General features: G+C 54.4%; 1 protein-coding gene across 2 annotated transcripts in view; it reads right to left on the reverse strand.

Moving 5' to 3' along the window:
- The window catches only part of SPTB (spectrin beta, erythrocytic), a 133,750-nt gene extending 112,614 nt beyond the window's left edge, over positions 1–21,136 (reverse strand). Inside the window, exon 1 of one of the 2 annotated variants that reach the window (XR_012159281.2) lies at positions 20,881–21,123. The gene's annotated coding sequence lies outside the window, so the exon portion shown is untranslated. Of the gene's footprint in view, positions 1–20,880 lie in introns of both variants that reach the window. The other variant, XM_073346701.2, reaches the window with a different exon arrangement.
- Between the last annotated feature and the right edge of the window lie 833 nt (positions 21,137–21,969).

Here is a 21,969-nt window from a genome sequence, read left to right on the forward strand (position 1 = left end):
CATTGGCTCTCGTGCGGCCTTGGTCTGCTTGAACCTTCTGCTGTCAGACATCTCCCCTCTTTACCTTCTCGTGGATTCTTTGGCTGTGACTACACTAAGTCTTTGCTCCTGGGGGAGTTTTGCACCACTGTGCATGAGCAGAATTCCTGTCCCCCGCAGATTTCTTTGCTTCCCTTTAGAAAAATGACTTTCTGACAAGAAAGCAAAGGGATGCTGTAAGAGCGGCCATGCACCCCTCCCTAGCAGCGCAGGTGCATTGTTTCAGGCACCTGGAGCAGTCGGCAGAAAGGTAAATCACCGCAGGGCTGGGGACATCCCAGCCAGTGGCTTTTACCCGTGCCAGGATTAGCTGCTAGTCTCAGCTGAGCTGGAGGCAGGAGAGGACAGGGCTTCCTCTTCCTCTGCAAGGAGTGGCTGGGGCTATGTCAGACCCACCCCCAGAAACTTCCCCAGGGTGCAGGAAGCTCAGCAGTCTCCCCTCCTTCCAGCCCCTATCACTCCTCAACCGCAGGGGGAGGGGTCACTCTGTACAAGTAGCTGCTCCCCCATCCGCCAAAGCCCCGTTCATCCAGACCTCCCACACCCGGACCCCTCCGCCAAACCTCACTCTCTACACCCAGACCCAGACCTCCCAGCCCTCCACACCCAAACCCCACCCCACTGAACCTCAACCCCTGCATCTGGAGCCCCCATTGCAATCAGACCCCCTGCCTCCAGACCCCCACCTCTGCACCCAGAGCACCCCCACTGAGCTCCCTGCACTCAACCCCCCACCCTGACAAGCCCCACCCCCTGCACCACCCTGAGCCCCCACATCCAGACCCCCACCCCACTCCCCCCCAACTAGCTGCACCCAGACCCCACACCCCACTTCCCCAGCACCCCGACCCCGCTGATGAGACCCCCCCCACTGAGCCCCAACCACCTTCACCTGAAAGCCCCTGTAGAGTGTCCCATTGCCCCTGCACCTGGAACCCCCCCCAACGAGCCCCCGTGCGCCCAGATCCCCCCACACCCCACTGAGCTGCCTGCACCCAGAGTGTCCCACACGGAACCCTCTCACCCCACACTGAGGCCCTTCACACTTGGATCCTGCCTGGCTGAGCCAGTCTGCCTGACAGCTGGTGCACCTGGCGCAGAGGGGCAGGGCCCCAGAGTATTTCTAGGGCAGGTCCAGCTCTTGTGCTGTGTCAGGGACGGGTTCAGCCTCACCACTGAGTCCATGTCTCAGGGGAGGGGAGGGGCTGCAGGGTGATCTCCCACCTTCATGCAGCCGGTGGCCTGTGCTCCCACTGCCTTGCTGGAGCCTCCGCATCTAGTTATTAACAAATAAAACGTGCAGATTTTTGAAGAATTTTAAAATATTGTGCGCAGAATTTTTAATTTTTTGGTGCAGAATTCCCTCAGGAGTAACACTACCGCAGCCATGCCTCTGGAGCACCAGAGAGTAGACACTTCCTATGCTGCCATCATTGTAGTTAATCCACCTCTGAGAGACAGATCGATGGGCGGGGCCTTGGCGGGAAGTGATGCACCGGGCCTTGGGGGGAAGAGGCTGAGCAGGGATGGGGCCTCAGGTGGAGTGGCAAGGGGGGCCTCAGGGGAAGAAGCTGAGCAGTGGCTGGGCCTCAAGTGGAGCGGTGGGCGGGCCTCAGGAGGGAAGAAGCGAAGTGGGAGCAGGGGCGAGGCCTTGGGGTGAAGCACGGGCAGAGCGGGGAATGGGATGAGGCCACGGTCCGGGGGCTGGGCCCACAAAAGATTCATCGGGCCCTGAAGGTGCAGAGCACCCACTATTTTTTCAGTGGGTGCTTGAGGCCCAGAGCACCCACAGAGTCGGTGCCAGTGGCTCCTGAAAGCCAGTAGCAGTCGGAGTAAGCAACACAGCATCTACACTGATGCTGCATTGACCTAATCACTAAATCGGCGTAGAGGGGCACTGACGTCAGTGGGAGCCAAATTTAAGTGAAGACACTTCCACAGCTAGGTCGAAACAAGGCAGGTTACGTCGACCTAACCCTGTAGTGTAGCCCTGGCCTAAGTTACACGCTTGACTACGCAGGGATTTAGCCAGGTTAGATGGTACCTAATGACTTCCAAGTGCAATGGGAGTTGGGTGCCCAGCTCCCTGTGTCTATGGATGAGGTGTTCAAAACTACTCATGTGACTTGGGGGTACAGGCACCGACTCCCTGGGTGCTCTGGGGCTGGAGCACCCATGGAAAAAAGATAGTGGGTGCTCAGCATCCACCAGCCACCTGCTGATCAGCTCCTCGTCCGGCCCAGCCAACCAGCTGTTTGGGGGTGGGCGGGAGGCACTGGGGGAGGGGGCAGAGCGGGGGCGGGAAGAGGTGGAGCGAGGGCGGAGTGTGCTCAGGAGAGCGGGGCGGAGCAGGGGTGGGAAGTGGCAGGGTCTATCCTACAGACTTATCGCTACAGCGCAGGGGTGTGGAAAATCCACACAGTTCTACTGACTGAACTCCGGGTGTGGACCACGCTGTGTCGACGAGAGAGCTTCCTCCATCGACACAGCTACCGCTGCTCGGGGAGGTGGATTAGCTACACTGAGGGGAGACGCTGTCCCGTCAGCATAGGTAGCATCTTCACTAAGTGTCACTGCGCCATAGCTGCACCAATGCAGCTGCATCCCTGTAGGGGTCGACAAGCCCTGAGAGGCCCCAGGATGATGCTGTCACATGTCTCTGGCCCCTGTCCTCACGCAGCACTTCACAAATTGTCTATTCTGTATGTCGGTATCACTCCACCCAGCACCGCCATGCAGCCCCCTCTGGGAGGGGACCCAGCAACGGCTGAATAGTGCATAGCAGGAGGGAGGAGAGAAAGGGTCTGGCGTCCAGGGAGATCACAGGAGACACGACGTAACTCGGCCCTTTCCCTAAGGACGAGTGCCATGGGATCTGCAATGACCACGAGTGGCCAGCAGCTCCGCTCTCTCTCTCCCAGCAAGCTGGCACTGCCTGCAGCACAGCGCCCAAGAAGGGCAGCCTCGGAGCAAACACCACGTCCTGTGGCACCGGGGCCTTTCCCTGAAGGGCTCCCGTCCAAGCACGGAGCTCCGCTGGTGGGATGTCCCACAATCACAGCTCCAGATGGCACGCCAGCCCCGGCTCATCCCCTGCCTGCACTGCCCCCTAGCCTGCCAGGGCCAAGCGAACCTATTGCAAGGTGGGAACACACAGCTCTCCCCCAGTCTAAAGAGGCCGTAAGGATTTCTCACAGCAAATCCCCAGGCCACGCTCTATTCCATACAGAGCAGCAACATCCACGAGCCCCGGGAGCGAGGCTGGTGGTTTCCTATTGTCTGTGCTAATCTCAGCACGTGGCAGAGAGCAGAGCCCGGCACGCAGGGAACCTCCCCAGATGCTCTGTGGGTCTGAGCCTGTCTCTGGGAATGCCCCTGGCTGCTGCTGCATGCGGAAATGTGGGGATGGCAGGCGGAGCTGGCCCCAGCCATCCCTGGCCAAAGCCCAGGCCTGCAGGCTTGGCGAGAGAAACAGCTAGCAGATGTCAGTGGGCAGCAGGATGCAGCCGGCTATGAAATGGGAAGCTATGATGGCCGGGCAAACCTATCTCACCTAACATGCTGTGAACAGGGTGGCCCTTGAACGGGGTTCAAGCTGATGTTGTGTCACAGATGGTGTGTGTGACCTAGGGCAAGTCACCTAGCCTCGTTGTGCCTCAGTTTCCCTCTGTAATGTGGGGATAATAGCGCTGCCCTGCTGCACAGGAGGGTGTGAGGGTAAAAGCCTTAGAGATTGTCAGGTGCCCAGATGCTATGGAGATGGGGCAGATGAATGCCTGAGAACGGTTGTGGGGTTGGAAGTTGGCCTCAGATGGGTGAGACAGGCAGAGAACAGGTTAAAGGAGAGCAGAGAGCAGTTGGAATTGCTCATTTCTGAGCATAAATTTGATCCAGTCGGTATTACTGAAACCCAGTGGGATGATTCCCATGACTGGGAAAGATAGTCAGGGGTTCTAACCTATTTAGGAAGGATCAAATGGGCAAAAGAGGAGGAGGAGTGGCCTCATAGGTGCTGACTCCGTGGGTGCACCGGGGCTGGAGCACGCACAGGGGAAAAATGGTGGGTGCTGAACACCCACTGGCAGCCTGCATTAGCTCCCCTCCCGCCCACCAGCAGGCCCCACAGATCAGCACCTCCCCCTCCCTCCTCACACCTCGCGCCCGCCGCAATTAGCTCTTTCGCTGCATGCAGGAGGATGGGGAAAAGGGGGGAGGATCGAGGATGCGGCACGCTCGGGGGAGGATGCGGAACTGAGCAGGAAGAGGTGGGGTGGAGCAGGGGTGGGAAGAGGCGGGGCGGGGATGGAGCAGGGGTGGGAAGAGGTGGGGCAGAGGTAGAACAGGGGTGGGAAGAGGCGGGTGGGGATGGGGCTTTGGGGGAAGGGATGGAGTCGGGGCAGGGCAGGGGTGGAACAGGGATAAGAAGAGGCGGGGTGGGGCCTTAGGGGAAGGGTTGTCATGGGGGCAGGGCGTGGGGGCAGGGCCGAGGATCGAGCACCCCTAGCCACTTTGGAAAGTTGGCGCCTGTGAGTGGCACTCTATGTCGAAAATGACATTCCCTCTTTCCGAGTCACTGATGACTCAGAACAAAGTGATCTGGAATGCTTATGGATCAATGTCCTAACAGATAAAGCACAAGATGGGGTATTAGCTCCTGTCTGCTACACTCCACCAAATCGCACTATGGAACTGCATGACTGGCTCCTTACATACCTATGTACAATGTGCACGGGAAAAAAAAGGGTGATGGGGGGGGCTTCCAATCGGAGTGCCATAGGCTGGAGAGCTCTTGCTGCAGTGCTAAAATGTCCTTGGAATTTAAAACCTTTATAGGATGACAATCTCCCAACTCAAAAAGTGTTGCACCGAACGCGGGTAATTACATATTAGACCTTGTTTTGACAGATAAAGAGGAGCTATTCACAGAACTAAAAATTAATGGCGGTTTAGGTACAAGTGATCATGATTAGACCACATCTGTGATGTGCAAACAGAATAAGGTCCAGACCAGTTCTATATTATATACAGTTGGCGCTTTAAAAGGGCCAATTTGACAAAGCTGAAAACAGTTACAGCCAAATCAGCTGGGAGGAAGAATTTAATTAGAAAAATGTGACTGATAATTGGGAACTGTTTAAGAATACTTTACTATATACCCCAAAAACCACAATTGAGGAAGATGACCATACTGGTTAAAAAAAACAACCTGGTTTATAAAAATAGTATATAACAAATGGAAGAAAGCGCAAAGAGGGGAAGTTGATGGCAGTGAATATAAATCAGAAGTTAGGAATTCTAGAAAATTGATAAGGGAAGCAAAGGGACAAGCTGAACCAGCCTCTGTACCAGATGACTACATGGTAGCTAATGTAATGCCAATTTTTTAAAAAAAGCTGCAGAGGTGGTCCTGGCAAATTACAAGCTGGTAAGTGTAACTTCAGTACCAGGCAAACTGGTTGAAACTATAGTAAAGAGGAGAATTATCAGACACACAGATGAACATTATATGTTGGGGAAAAGTCAACACAGCTTTTGTAAAGGGAAATCATGCATCACCAATCTACTGGATACAATTTTGCAAACTGGATACAATTAACTTTGGCTTGAATAGAGACTGGGAGTGGATGGGTCATTACACAAAGTAAAACTATTTCCCCATGTTTATTCCCCCCCTCCACTCACCACTTTTCCTCAGACATTCTTGTCAACTGCTGGAAATGGCCCACCTTGATTATCACTACAAAAGGTTCCCCCCCTCCCACCCACCCCCGCTCTCCTGCTGGTATTAGCTCACCTTAAGTGATCACTCTCTTGTTACCGTGTGTATGGTAACACCCATTGTTTCATGTTCTCTATGTATATAAATCTCCCCACTGTATTTTCCACAATATGCATCCGATGAAGTGAGCTGTAGCTCACGAAAGCTTATGCTCAAATAAATTTGTTAGTCTCTAAGGTGCCACAAGTCCTCCTTTTCTTTTCACCAATCTACTAGAATTCTGTGAGGGAGTCAAGAAAACTGTGGACAAAGGCGATCAAGTGGATATAGTGTACTTGGACTTTCAGAAAGCCTTCGACAAGGTCCTACGCCTAACATTCTTAAGCAAACCAAGCAGTCATGGAATAGGAGGGAGGGTCCTCTCATGGGTCAGTAACTGGTTAAAAGACAGGAAACAAAGAGGAAGAATAAATGGTCAGTTTTCACACAAGAGAGAGATAAATAGTGGGGTCCCCCAACACTCTGTACTGGGACCTGTGCTGTTCAACATATTCATCAGTGATCTGGAAAAAAGGGTAAACAGCGAGGTGGCAAAATTTGTAGACAATACAAAACTACTCAAGATAGTTAAGCCCAAAGCAGACTGCGAACAGTTACAAAGGGATCTTACAAAACTGACTGACTGAGCAACAAAATGGCAGCTGAAATTCAGTGTTGATAAGTGCAAAGTAATGCACATTTGAAAACATAATCCCAACTATGCATACCAAATGATGGGGTCTAAATTAACTGTTACCACTCAAGAAAGATTTTGGAGTCACTGTGGATAGTTCTCTGAAAACATCCACTCAATGTGCAGTGGCAGTCAAAAATCCTAACAGAATGTTAGGAACCATTAAGAAAGGGGTAGATAATAGGACAGAAAATATCATAATGCCACTATGTAAATCCCTTGAATACTGCTTTTCATTCTGGTCACCTCAGTTAAAAAAAAGATATATTAGGACTGGAAAGAAAAGGGTGACAATAATGACTGGGGTATGGAACAGCTTCTATATTAGGAGAGATAAAGAAGAGGGGACTGTTCCACTTGGAAAAGAGACGGCTAAGGGGAGATATTATAGAGGTCTATAAAATCATGACTGGTATGGAGAAAGTGAATAAGGAAGTCTTACCCTTTCATATAACACAAGAACTAGGGGTCATCCAATGAAATTAATAGGCAGCAGGTTTAAACAAACGAAAGGAAGTATTTCTTCACCCAACACACAGTCAACCTGTGAAACTTGTTGCCAGGGGATGTCATGAAGGCCAAAACTACAACTGGGTTCAAAAAAGAATGAGATCAGTTCATGGAGGATAGATCCGTCAATGGCTATTGGCCAAGATGGTCAGGGACACAACCCCAGGCTCTGGGTGTCCTTAAACTTCTGACTGCCAGAGGCTGGGACTGGATGACAGGGAACAAAGCACTGGATAAATTGCCCTGTTTTGTTCATTTCTTATGAAGCATCTGGCACTGGCCACTGTCAGAAAACAGGATACGGGGCTAGATGGACCAGTGGTTTGACCCAGTAGGGCCGTTCTTACGTTATGTTTAGAAATTTATGACCATCAGAGTTAAGGACAATAAAAAGGAATTTTTTAAGGTAATAGGAACAAAAATAATCCTAACAATGGTATTGATCCATTACTAGATGGAAATAGTAGAATCATAAATTATAATGCAGAAAAGGCAGAAGTGTTCAATAAATATCTGTATTTGGGGAAAAACCATCATATGATGATGATGACATTTTTTCCATTCCACGAGTACGTTAAACAGTGGCTATGAAAGCTAGACATCTTGAAATCAGCAGGTCCAGATAACTTGCACCCAAGAGTTGTTGGCTGAGGAGCTGTAAGTGTTGATTTTCAATAAGTTTTGTAATGCTGGGGAGGTTCTAGAAGTCTGGAAGAAAGCTAATGTTCTGCTGATGCTTAAAAAGGGTAAATAGCACGATCCAGGTAATTATAGGTCTTCCAGCCAGACATCAATTCTGGGGAAGATAACGGAGCGGCTGATATGGGCCTTGATTAATAGAGAATTAAAGGAAAGTAATGTAATAATGCCAGTGAGCATGGATGTATGGAAGACAGAACCTGCCAAACTAACGTGATGTCTTTTTTCGATGAGATTACAAGTTTGGTTGATAAAGGTAACAGTACTGAGGTAATACACTTAGACTTCGGTAACTTAGACTTGGTACCACGTAACATTTTGATGAAAAAACTAAAATGATAAAAATTAACATGAGACAAGGTGGGTGAGGTAATATTATCTGTTATAGGATCAACTTCTTTTGGTGAGAGAAAAGCTTGTGAGCCATACAGAGCTCTTCTTCAGGTTTAGGGGTCATGGTGGATAATCAGCTGAACATGAACTCCTGCGATGCTGTGGCCAAAAGGGCTAATGTGATCTTGGATGCATAAACAGGGGAATCTTGAGTAGGAGTAGAGAACCTCTGTATTTGACTCTGGTGCGACCACTGCTGGAATCCTTTGTCCAGTTCTGGTGTCTGCAATTCCAGAAGGATGTTGATAAATTGGAGAGGGTTCAGAGAAGAGCCATGAGAATGATTAATGGATTAGAGAGAAAACCTGCCTTACAGCAATAGACGCAAGGAGCTCCATCTATTAGCTTAACAAAGAGAAAGTTAAGGGCTGACATGGTCACAGGCTATAAGTACCCACACGGAGAAGAAATATTTGATAATCTAGCAGGGAAAGGTCTAACATGATCCAGTGTCTGGAAGCTGAAGTTAAACAAATTCAGACTGGAAATAAGGTGTACATTTTTAACAGTGAAGGTGAACAGTGAACCTTTGGAACAATTGACCAAGTGTCGTGGTGGATTCTCTATCGATGACCATATTTAAATCACGACTGAATGTTTTTCTAAAAGCTCTGCTCTAGGGATTATTTGGGGGCAGTTCTCTGGCCTGTGTTAGACAGGAGGTCAGACTAGATGATCACACTGGGCTCTTCTGACCTTGGAATCTACGAAATTGCAAAACAAACCAGCTAGCAAAAACGTGAGAATTTGTGTCAGTGTTTCCTATCCTGGCCATGCCATTGTACGCTGGGTGTCTTGAAGAGTGAGATCCCACGGGTGTGTTGGCACAATGCCCAGCACAGTGAGGCTCTGATGCCAATCAGGACTGTGGGTATAACTAATAGAAACACCCAGGGGACGTAGGTGTCCCCGCCCCATTGAAAGCCAATGGACCTGCACGGTGGCCAATGGGGAGTGTCTGCAATTAGCCCCCAGCCCAGTCCCACTGTTACAAGATACACTCAGCCTGGTTTTGTCTGTGCTCAGCCTTCGGCTGGGGAACCATAAGTGTCTCTTGGCTCCACAGCTGCTGGGGGGTCTTATTTTGGGAGCTGGCAGCCTCAGCCAGTGCCCTGTCCTCGACACAAGCCTGAGCCAGCGGAGACGCTCTGACAGGGAGGAGAAACGAAGAGTAACTTAGCCCCAGCAAAGTCATGTTCCCCACAGCCACAGCTCTGCCTACCTCCCCCAGAACCACGTTCGGAGCAGCTGGAGGCCCAAGTGACGCAGAGATGCGACAGTGCTGGGGCCTGGGAGTGGGGCAAGGACAGGCTCTGGGAAGCCAATGACAGCTTTTGGCTGCCACTGTCTCCACTCCCTCCGCCCCGCGGAGGCCGGAGACGGTCCAGGGCAGGAGCTGCCGCCCGCTGCTCTCCACAACGCAAGCCTGGGGGCCCACAGGGCCAGCACTTTGCCCAATGCCCTGGCCTGCCCAGCGCGGTCAACTGGCTGGGCTCCAGCTTTCCGGACTCAAGGAAGTTACAGGAAAGGAAACACACACACACACCACCCCCCGCCCCGCCGCATTGCAGACCCTTCCATGGGCTTGTTCTGGGTCTGATCCACACTGAGTCAGCCAGGCCTTGAACTGAGGGGGGCGGAAATCGGGGAATGCAGAGTTGAGGCAGGAAACAATGAGAGGTCATGTAGCAGGCAGGCCCCACGGGAAACCAGCTCCTACTGGGAATGGATGAGACACACACACACACAAGTGTGTCAGGTTTCAGAGTAACATCGGATGAAGTGAGCTGCAGCTCACGAAAGCTTATGCTCAAATAAATTGGTTAGTCTCTAAGGTGCCACAAGTCCTCCTTTTATTTTTACACAAGTGTGTCTCTCTCACACACTCACACACACACACACGAGTGTCTCTCTCATATACACACGCACCCAAATATCTCTCTCTCACACACACACACGAGTGTCTCTCTCATATACACACACACCCAAATGTCTCTCTCTCTCACACACACACACGAGTGTCTCTCTCATATACACACACACCCAAATGTCTCTCTCTCTCACACACACACACGAGTGTCTCTCTCATATACACACACCCCCAAATGTCTCTCTCTCACACACACACACACGAGTGTCTCTCTCATATACACACACACCCAAATGTCTCTCTCTCTCACACACACACACGAGTGTCTCTCTCATATACACACACACCCAAATGTCTCTCTCACACACACACACACGAGTGTCTCTCTCATATACACACACACCCAAATGTCTCTCTCTCTCACACACACACACGAGTGTCTCTCTCATATACACACACACAAGCCTCACACACGAGTGTCTCTCACACACACATACATGAGTCACACACGAGTGTCACACACACACGAGTCTCTGACATACACATGAGAGAATCTCTCTCTCACACACACACACACACATGAGAGAGTCTCACACACATGTAACCAGGATCTTGCCAGAACATGGGGTGTGGGAGGGTGTTGGGGGATGTGCAGGGTAAGGATGGGCACACACATGTGCTAGCTACTGCTGGGTTCTGGCTCTCACGGGGTATTGCCCCCCCCACTCCCTGCTACAGGCTGCCCTGGGTGTGAGCATTCGGGGCTGGGTCTGTGGGCCGGGGGCGCTGCCGAGCGGGGCCGGGTCAGGCGCTCAGGCCGGCAGCCCTGCCTACGCGCGTGGCTCACGCTGGCTGCTGCAGGAGCAGGGTCAAAAGGTGGGCAGCTTCTCACAGCTCTTCCCACGCCTCCCTCCCCGCAGGCTGGCACACACTGTCCAGGGGAGGGGGGGGACGGTGTCAACAGAGGCTGTGCTCTCCAGAGCAGGGCACACTGGGTGGGACAGACCCTGCTGGTAAAGGGCTCGAGATCCCAGCCGCTGCTCTCCCCATAATGACCGGGCTGGATTTCACCTGCTCCCCGTCTCCACGGGGGGCACTCCCTGCAGCACGCCCAGCTCCCAACTTGCAGTGCCAGAGAAGGGGTACCCCTTGGCAATAGTGTAACCGGGAGAGTCACGCTCACACCCATGGCTGGGTCAGAGACGTGGGACTTATTCCGGGCACTCCTGGCTGCACTCCCCCCCCGTGCCGCATTGGGAACGACGGTCCCCATGGCACAGCCCATCCCAAGGACAGAAAATGCTTGTTAATCTGTCCGCTGCCCCTGCCCAGTGACGCTAGCCCCCAGGGCTGGCAGTGGTGAGGGAGCACCAGGCATGGCGATCCTCACCGCCGGCACGTGGACACATGCATCCCGTCGGCACGGGCCCAACGGGGCGCTGCGCTTCCACGCGGCAGCCTCAAGGTCGGCCCGAGGGCCGGCAGGAACAAGCGATAAGCGTGAGTGTGAGCTGACGGGCAGTGCCACTCCTTCTCCAGCTGCCACCTGGGTGGGGGCAGCGAATCACCACGCCAGGAGAGGCGAGTGGTGAAGAGCCACCCCACGTTTAGTGCTGCTGGAAGTTGCACGGTCCTCAGCAGAGAAGAGCCCTGTTGTAACAGGCAGAGCCTGTATCCGTGTCCTCAGGCTCAGCACCCTGCCTACGGATAAGGGGAGCAAGGGGCTGCTGCATCGTTCAACAACTGGGACGCGTCTCCACCGATGTAAGTAGCATCAGCGGCTCCCCCGAGAGGGCAGACGTGGCCGTCCTGCACGCACTGACTCTGTCCTAGCGCTCTAGGAATGAACCAGGCTTCCGGGTGTCCTGCTCTCCCTGTGCCCAAGGGGACTCGATCCACCTGCCAGTCCATCCCCACAATCCTCAAGCCTCTGCCCAGACAGCAGCCCAGCCCAGAAGCACAGGACAGCAGAGTCCGTGGGATCTAGCTTTCTTCTTTGGGAGGGTGCTGTGGGGACGCAAATAAAGAAACAAACCTTTTCCAGACTTCCCAGAAGCCAACGCCCAAAGGTGTCCTGGCCGTCTAGCCAACACTGGGCACATCCTGAGAGCAGGGACCAGCTGCAGTGAGCCTCCCATGTCAATTAATCCACAGGACGTAAGCACACACTGACATGCCACAGGCTAAAAATGGATCTCAGCGACATAAACCAGAGTATAATCTCTGCTCCCTTCGGAGAAGTGTCCCCATGCCACAGCCCTCCTCTGCCTTGCCAAGCCTCGCCGGTCAGGGCTCAGCATGCAGGCTCCCCCCAAAATACAATCCTCTTTAAAAACATCTGATTTTCTCCCCCAAACAATCCACGAGGTTGTCTTCCTTTGCCTTCCAGATTTCAGAGCCTCAAGGGGCCAGCTTTTCAAATTTTTCTCTGCAACCACATGGTCTAGAGCAGGGGTGGGCAAACTTTTTGACCCGAGAGTGACATCTGGGTATGGAAATTGTATGGCGGGCCATGAATGCTCACGAAATGGGGAGTTGGGGTGTGGGAGGGGGTGAAGGCTCCGGCTGGAGGTGCAGGCTCTGGGGTAGGGCCAGAAATGAGGAGTTCAAGATGTGGGAGGAGGCTCTGGGCTGGAGCAGGTGGTTGGGATGCGGGCTCTGGGTGGGGTTGGGGATGAGGGGGTGGGGGTGCAGGAGGGTGGGAGGGGGATCAGGGCTGGGGCAGGGGGTTGGGGCGCAGGAGTGGGCCAGGGGTACAGGCTCCAGGTGGCGCTTACCTCAAGCAGCTCCCGGAAGCAGCGACATGTCCCCCCTCCAGCTCCTATACAGAGGCGCGGCCAGGCAGCTCTGTGCGCTGCCCCGTCTGCAGGTGCAGCCTCTGAAGCTCCCATTGGCTACAGTTCCCAGCCAATGGGAGCTGCAGAGGCAGCGCTTGGGGTGGGGCAGCATGCGGAGCCCCCTGGCTGCCCCTATGTGTAGGAGCTGGAGGGGGGACATCCAACTGCTTCCGGGAGCCACACAGAGCGAAGCAAGCCCCTGAGCCCACTCCCCAGCTGGAGCACCAGAGCGGGGAAAGCCCTGGACCCTGCTCCACAATGGGAGCTCGAGGGTCGGATTAAAATGTCTGAAGGGCCGGACATGGCCCCCGGGCCGTAGTTTACCCACCCCTGGTCTAGAAACTTACCGTTTTCAAAGGATGAAAGATTCTTACCTGACTCCAGCAGCTGGTGCTTTATGACAGTGCCAGATATTGTGAGAGGCATGGAAAAAAACCTATGTGAGCTGGCAGCACTGCAGCCCACTCTTAAACTTGCCTTTTCCAAGGCAGTGGTTCAGGCACTAGCCCAGGACTTGAGACCTCATTTCAAGTCCCTACTCTGCCACAAACTTCCTGTGTAACCTTGGTCAGGTCACTTAGCCTCTCTGTGCCTCAGTTTCCCATCTGTATTACCCTTATTATTAGTGTAATTGGTGTATTACCATAGCACTTAGGAGCCCAGGCCTGTGCCAGGTGCTGGACAAACAAGATGGGCCCTGCTCCCAGGCGCTTACAATCTATGTGAAATCCGGTCAAAGGGTCTACTCACTGCAAGTGCGCATCCCCATAGCCAGAGGTGGCACAGCAGGGTATCCCTGGATGGTCCCCCTGCCCACAGTCACTCCATCACTGCAGTGGTCTCTCTTCCTGCCACTTGGCCCTCCGGTCTGGTCATGCTTTAGTCCACAACTTCCGGGGTAACAGAGAGTCCAACCCAGCTATAGTCCTGGGGTCTTGCAGAAGGTCTTCCCTCCATCTCTGGGCTCTGTGGTCCTCACAACCCTTATCTCAGGGGCTTCATCCCACCTTCCTTGGTGGCTGGGAGGGGAATGCAGGCCCTTCCTCTACTCTGGGCTGGCAACTAAGGTCTGCTCCCTCAGACTCCTTGCTGACCCTCTGGACCCCCTCCCACTCTGCTGCAAACTTCCTGGCTTTATCCCCACCCAGCTCCTCCCCAGCTGGGCTCCACCCTCAGTGAAGCCTGGACTTAACAGGCCTCTCAGGCCCCCATTAACCCCTTCAGGGCCTGTGTGGGTACACCTCCCCTCCCCAGGTGTTGTGAGGTGTAACCAAGAGGGAGGTTTCCACGGTATGCATCTGATGAAGTGAGCTGTAGCTCACGAAAGCTCATGCTCAAATAAATTGGTTAGTCTCTAAGGTGCCACAAGTCCTCCTTTTCTTCAAGAGGGAGTTGTTTGTAACGTTTTAATGATGCTGATGCTTGCCTCAGTTTCCTCCTACGCCTTGCATGGCTACCCAGGGTGGGGGGAAAAGGATTAGAACTGCTCTCAGGGCAGAACAAGAGACAGAGGCGGGTGGTGTCGCCTCCCTGTCTGGCCCGTTAAAGAAGACAAATCAAGACCCTGACAAAGAGACACCCCAAGGCCTGAGCAATTCACTGAAATCCTGGGCAGGTGGGATGTGAGAACGGAGCTGGAGAACAAGGGGGAAAGGAGTCAGGTGATGGGGAAAGGGGCTGCTCCTGGGGACTCAGGGTCTCTCCTGTGTGAACAAAGGGACAAGAGAGGGAGCCAGAGATGGAGTCCTGGCTTGCCAGGGTACTGGTTTGGGGAAAGGGCTAATGGCTATGACTCAAGGATTGCCTTGTTATGCAAAGGCTGCCGGTGTCACTGTAAATACATACTCAGGGGAGCATTGCACCTGAAGGGACACAGTACACGCCTCCTGCAGAGAGCTGGTGAGGTTGGATTCGGGAGCCCCTGAGAGAGTCAGGGATTGCTGGTGCTGATGGCCCAGTGTTGGAGGGGTGGAGGCCATGGGCCTGCCCCTGCGGAGCTGCGTGGGACCTGGTACACTAAAGGGTCACTCCCAGGGGATGGGTGACTGGCTGGAGCATAGACCAGATCCTGTGACTCCGTGACACAAGGCTAAATCTGTTAACACAGACATTCCAGCAATGGGGGCCACATAAACACCTATGCTAGATAGACCTGCCTGCTAGATAGGAACATAGTAAGATAGTAACAGGCTAAAACAACAAGAACCAGAAATCATGCTGGTGCCTGAGACCATGCCAAAGAAATACTTTAAACGTTGGGGAACTGCACAAAGCTTCAGAGCACCAGAGCGACTGGAGAATCTGGCCTATTTTCAACACAGAAGTGAAGCGCGGAGGGTGGGAAATCAAGGCAGGGTCTGAGAGATGGTGTCAGGGGATGGAGGGGCAGAGTATGACATGTGACTGCTGTTTCCGTTTGGAGCATTGCCAGCTCATTGGGTATGTGTCTTAATGCGGCGCATGAGGTGTAAGGGCAGGAATTCTCCATGGTAATCGACACTTGGGGGCTGGCTGAACAGCAAGATATCCAGCCTAGTAACCAGAGAGCCGGCACTTATGGGCAGATCAGACTCACTGCAACCAACGGAACAAACCCTTGCTCAGAAAAAGTCACAGAGCTTTCATGTCTAGACATAAGTTGAGACACCTGCTTCTGAGAACAACAACGGAAAGAGCGCCCCTCCATTAGGTATCGCAGGAGTCTGTGCCCACCCAGTCACTGAGCCACTTGGGTGACTTCCATCAAGCTAATCTCAGATGATTATATAGGAAAACCAAATTTCCTGGTCACCCAATTTACTAAAGGGCGATCAAAAACATGGTCAACACTGAGCTCATGCTGTGTTTGATCACTGTGAATTTTCAGACCACCCCACAGGGTGCTGCATGGAAACATACACTGTCACTCCTGTGTCCCCTCCATCTCTCACAGTGCTGGGTCTGGGGGAGGGGGGGTCTCCTTTTAATTAACGGGTGTCAATTGCTGAGGTGAGAGGCTGCCCCGTGAAAACAACATTATAGGAATCAAGAAGCTAATCCCCCATCATTCGCTCAGGGCCACCCCAGGATCAGGGAGTGTCTGGAAATCCTTTTGAAGATTATCATGCTGGAGAGTGCTACGCGTTATTATTTAGATTTGCTGAAGGGGGAGATAAACCATCTGTAGCAAGGGAAAAGGCAGGTCGGTTTGGACAAAACTCTGCATGTTCACTTTAGCATCTAACTTCTAAAGCCTCTAAGAATTTGAGGGTCAATGCATCTTAGGGTGACCAGACAGCAAGTGTGAAAAATTGGGACAGGAGGTGGGGCACAATAGGTGCCTATATAAGAAAATGACACAAAAATCGGGACTGTCCCTATAAAATCGGGACATCTGGTCACCCTAATGCATCTGATGCCATCTTTCTACTTTCTGCAGCTTCGCTGACTTCTTTCAGAACCAGAGAAGCTCTGGGGAAGTTAGGCCCGGAGGAGAGGGGAAGTTTGCACAGAAACAATCTCCATGCTGTAGCAGGACCCAATTTCCAGAATCTCTGTTTCATTTCAAAACAAAGTCAGTCTTTAGCCGTTATGGTTTTGAAAACAAATATCTCCGAAAGGTGTCGGGGGGCAACCAGCCCCGAGTCCGCAGAGAGCCTGGGACCATTGCTCGCAGAGGTGTGAACTGCCCCGTTCTTCGGGGTGAGGGGATGTCATCACTGTCAACCAGAGCACGGCGCCTGTCAGAAAGGAAGGGAAGGGGCTGCAGCTCTGCCCGGCTCACTCCGTACCACGGCTCCTGGGTGCCAAACGTGCATGGCCTTCAGGACGTGCCAGCACTGGGGTTTTTTTTTGCCAATCAGGGAGCCCGGGCAGGGCTCATCCCAGTTCCAGAGAGAGGGAGCCCAGCAGCAACACAACCCTGTCCTGACTCATGTGAGTGGGGCCCCTTTTGTGGGCAGAGCTCAGAAGAGCCCTACCACCACCTTCCTCTCCCGCCTCTGACTGGGGCTAGGGACCGGCTTGCTGCTTGGTTGGACATCTGGGGTCAGAGAATTAACTTTGTTCCTCTCACAGCAGCCCCCAGAGGCTCCAGTCAGGATTGGAAGGAAGCTCAGGTATCCGGCCTTGTAATTAAAGAGCCAGCAGGCAGATCTGACTCCCGGCCACAGCTGGGCCACCCAGAAATAGACAGGCCCTACACCCGAAGAGCTGACGTCACACTGCAAGGTGGGACTGTGAGGTGTACAACACCGTGGGACAAGCTGAGACAAGAGGGCCAGTAATAGAAATACTGGGTCACCTCTCAGCTAAGGCTATGGCGACGCTCATGGCGGCGTGCAGAGCCCACGCTGCAGGGAAAGGGTCCGGCAAGGGTAGGCAGTGGGGAAAGGCTCCAGCAGTGGGGAGCTGACGGAGCCTTTGTTTGCTCCCTCCCAGCCAGTGCCGGAGCCTTTCACTGCGGTGGGGAAACACCCTGGCAGTGGAGAGGCACTGGGCCACCATGCTGCTAAAAGTATGAGTCTAGCTGGGGGCAGCACTGCTTTGGCATGTAGAGAGCCAAAGTGTAGACGTAGCCTTCGTGTGCAAATTGGAGGCTTCCTAGTGTTTTGCTTTCAGTAATCAGAGATATTAACGAGGCAGCAACAGGCCACCTGCCGAGGCTGTGGGCGGGGTGCTTCTTCGAAAGGTTTAGTGGCAGGGTCAATGCAGATGGGACCCCTGGGAGGCCCAGAAGCTGGAATAGGGTAAACAATAATCCTAGCTCTCTCTTACACAGCACTTGCTGTCAGGGGATCTCATCCTAGCATTCTGCCTCTTTTACAGATGGAGAAACTGAGGCAAGGGGAGATTAAGTGACTTGCTCAAGGCCACCCCACAGGGCAGTGACAGAACTGGGACTAGAACCCAGGTCTCCTGAACCCCAACCCCATGCTATATCCACTAGGCAACCCTGCCTGCCTTAGGCAAGGGTACTAGCTGAGAGGGGCTCGGCATTATGGACAGGCTATGGCCGTCCAGGCTTTCAGATCATGGCAAAGAGCGTAACCAAAGAGCCAAGCCAGAACAGGAGTAGAGTGATGCCAGGCCAGCCTGGGACACTTGCTGAAGGAGCAGAGGGAGAACAGCTCGTGACAGCACAGCACACACAGCCATTGCCACCACCGCTGAGGCGCTAGGCCACCCGGCACTCTTTCTCTCTCACCGTGTGCGGGCAGCGCCTCGGTGCCCCAGCCGCAGCCCAGGCCCCCATTGGACAAGGCGCTGCAGACGCAGAACAAAAGGGGGCCTTTGCCTCAAAAAGCTCATTGTCTCCATAGGTGACCTGGTCCCCATCATCACAGTGTCTGAGCAGCTCCCAATCTCTGTGTGCTTCTCTTCACACACCTCCATGAGGGGGAACAGAGGGACAAAGAGACAAGCTGACATCACACAGGGAGTTTGCAGAGGGGCAGGAAGCAAAATCCAGGTGGTCCCATGTCCAAGCTGAGTGCCCCTAGCTACGGGGCCACCCAGCCTCTCTCACAAAGCCTACAAAACCGCTGCACACGGAGCGGACCCCCCCATGCCAGCTCTGCCCAGACATTCTGAAGCCTTAACTCAGGGAGGACACAATGTCAGATATTTTCTTTTCAAGCTCTGAACCTTGGCAGCCCTCTCAGGCACAGACAATGCGCAGGGCAGGCCCTAAAAAGCACAGGGGACTCCATTGGCACATTTTGACAATGTCCAGAAGAGTGAAAGAGCAGACCACTCACTTGGATCATACACTTAGCAATGAAAATGCATCAAGAGGACAACCCCCATCAAACTCAGTGTCAGGACAGCTGTCCGAAGCCAAGACATGGCATCAAGCCTTCCACCTGAGGGTTTGCATGTCGTATTTCTATACATTAACCACAGAAAAGAAGCCAATGTTGGGGCTGGGATCAGAGGTGCTCAGGGACTGAGATGTGATCACTTTGTGAAATGGGGGCCGAGTTAGCATTGCTTCAGGAAACAGAACTTTTGAATTCCTAATTCTGTGGCCTGTCGATGCTCCGTCATGATACCCGGCTTCACTCAATGAACAGACTGGGGGGCAGAGAGGGGTGCTCTCTGGCTCACACCTGCACATGCAGGAAGGTGCAACCCGAGGTGCTACTACATTTAAAATGACCAAAGAAATGACAGGGGGCAGCCAGCCAGCCCCTCCTGGCTCTTGTCAGTTTCAGGCCCCACAGTGGCAGCAGACACAGCTTGCGAGACAAAACCCCAGGGGTGTGAATGGAATGGGGAAGAGAACTCTGGCTGGTGGGAGGACTAAATGGTACAGGAAGGATGGGCCAAGGCTAGCTGGACTAGTGGGGAAGCCAGGCTCAGCTGGGTGAAGGCAGCTTTCTCTGCCCAGGGCTCTGACCAGGCACTGCACACGCAACCCAGGCAGTTTCACTCACTTTCAAAGTGCAAGAAACTGGCCTGAGAGCACCAGACACCAGCACTGCCATCACGGGGTCCACCAAACGGCCCCTGCCACACCACAGCCCTGGGGGAAGTGCCACTTCTAAGGCCAGGAGGACGCTTCCCCTCGGTCGCTGGCCTTCCCCAGGGAAAGGCGGAAGTTCCCATCACTTGAGACTCATGAAAGATGGGAGCAAGCACCGGGATACACTCCAAAAGGAACTGTCCTGTGCTGGCAGGGAGCTGCATGCTGACTCCTGCTAGAGGTGCCAGCAGTGGGGGCTGGCTTGGGCTCTAGGCACCTGAACCCAGACCCACTCATCAGACAATGGCAGTGGCTCCTTAACAACACAGACTAGATTCAAGCCAGAGACCCCCAGAGGAAACGCTCCATCACCCACTCCCCCATCCAATTTATCCAGCTTGTCCTTATGCTGCAACTACCGACATGGGATCTGGACCGGCTGGCTGTTCACAATACAAAGTAACATCATCAAACAATGGACAAACTAGAGCACAAATGATAAACTGCAGCGCGAGCAACGCAAAACACAAAGTGCCGTCGCCCTGGCATCCAGACGCCTGCCTCCAGCCACTTTTCCTCTCCTTGTTTATTTGTTTGCACTATGGTAGGGCCCAGGAGCCCTGGTCATGGACTTGGGCCCCAATGCTGTAGGTTTTGAACAAACACAGGACAAACTGGGTAGTCCCTGCCTCAAAGGACTTGCAATCTAAATAATAAATCCCTTGGGGACAAGGAATTTAGGGCATGCTCAGGCAGGAGCACACACAGACCCGAACTTTGCTCTTTCTGTACCAGATCTTTCCAGAGACGCTGACACTTGGGGATCTCCTGGGAGAGAATCCCTGACCCCAGGACACAGAGAAACACCGTGGATTGGCTTTTTAGCGCCCCAGTAGAGCAAGGAGAAAGGGACCCTCATCCAGCTCCCCCCAGGAGTCCCTCCGGCGGCGCTGGGGGGACCAGCCAGGAGGGGCATGGAGAGACTGAAACAACCCCCCACCCGCACACCTTCCAGAGGCTTGCCAGGAAACTGTCTCCAAGTCCACGCTATAAATAGGCTTCTCCAGGGCGCATCACTCCACGCAGCGCCCCGGCTCCATGCGGCACAGCAGCCCCGCCAGCACAGAGGGCTGGGTCGGTGTCCAGAGAGGGGTGTGTGTGTTGGGGAGGGGTCTCTCCCAGTTCTGTCCCTTCTCTCTGCGCCCCTGCAACCTCCTCCCTTGCACCATCCCCCCACCCTGCGTGCGCCCCGGATCCGGACCCCTTCCCCTCCCTGCGCTCCGGATCCGGACACTTTCTCCCTCCGTGCGCCCCGGATCCGGACCCCTTCCCCTCCCTGCGCTCCGGATCCGGACACTTTCTCCCTCCGTGCGCCCCGGATCCGGATCCCTTCCCCTCCGTGCGCCCCGGGTCCGGACCCCTTCCCCTCCGTGCGCCCCGGATCCAGACACTTTCTCCCTCCGTGCGCCCCGGATCCGGACTCCTTCCCCCCCGTGCGGCCCGGATCCGGACCCCTTCCCCTCCGTGCGCCCCGGGTCCGGACCCCTTCCCCCCCGTGCGCCCCGGATCCGGACCCCTTCCCCTCCGTGCGCCCCAGGTCCATCCCCGCGCAACTCACGGCCGGCGCGGACTCACCTGTCCAGGGCAGGGGCAGCGGCAGCAGCGCGGAGTGCCGGGCAGCGGCGAGGCGGAGGCGCGGCGGGGCTGGGGCAGCGCTGGGAGCGCCGAGCGGAGCCGCCCAGCCCAGCGATATAAATAACATTATCTGGGCGAGCAGGGACATTCCTGCAAGGACAGCGCTGCTGCCCGGCCCAGATAGTCCCGCTGCCTCCAGGGGAGGGCGGGGGAGGAGGCGCCCGCCCCGCAATGCAGCACAGCGGGCCCCCAGGCCAGCGCCAGCAGCGGGCACGGGGCGATGCCCAGCAGCGGCGCCGGAGCCAGCAGGCCCGCACCAGGGCTCGGCCACACCCAGCGCGGTGCGGCGGGGCTGGCCCTGCGTGGGGTGGGGGTGGGGGGAGACGATGCTGGTGCCGCCGCTGCTTGCAGGCTGGGTGGAATCAGGGCCCGCCTCTGCGCTCTGCCCTGGCAGCACCCTGCTGGGCATCCCAGCCACCCAGGTGGGCCAGAGCCAGGAGTCAGGTCCTGCACCAGCCTGGCTGAGGGGGCAAGAGCTGGGGAAGGGGGCAGGGGGATCCCACCTAGGGAACCTCACCCCCAGCTTGGCGGGCACAGGGGAGCTGGCATGGCCAAGTGGCACCTGGCAGTTGTGCCACCTCTGGGTACTAGGAGTGAGGGGGTTTAATCATCCTCTGCTTGGCCACTTTTACATCCAGGCCTTCCGCAGGTGAGTCTGCATGCCAGCTTCCCTGGCTCTGACCGGAGGCTGTGTGGGGGGGAGATTGGCCACCAGGAGGATGCATCCATTTGCCCAAGACTTTTTCCAAAACCTACCTCTTTGAGTCTAAAATGACCCTGTGTCTCTTTAAATCCAGGCTGACCCTGACCCAGGCATTCCCACATTGGCTGTAGCTGCAAGAAGAGAACTGGGTCCTGTGCCTCCAGCCCTGCCTGCCTATGGAAGGGCTGAACTAACCCAATACAACACAGGCTGGAAGTGAGAGCTTGAGTCCAAGCACTTGAAAAGCTTCCCAAGGGCCAGACATCTGGGACAGCTGCAAATCTGAAAACATTTGGGGACAGGGTCCATGGATAACTAGGGCCAGG

Source organism: Lepidochelys kempii, chromosome 6, assembly GCF_965140285.1.
Source record: "Lepidochelys kempii isolate rLepKem1 chromosome 6, rLepKem1.hap1, whole genome shotgun sequence".
Classification (NCBI taxonomy): domain Eukaryota; kingdom Metazoa; phylum Chordata; order Testudines; family Cheloniidae; genus Lepidochelys; species Lepidochelys kempii.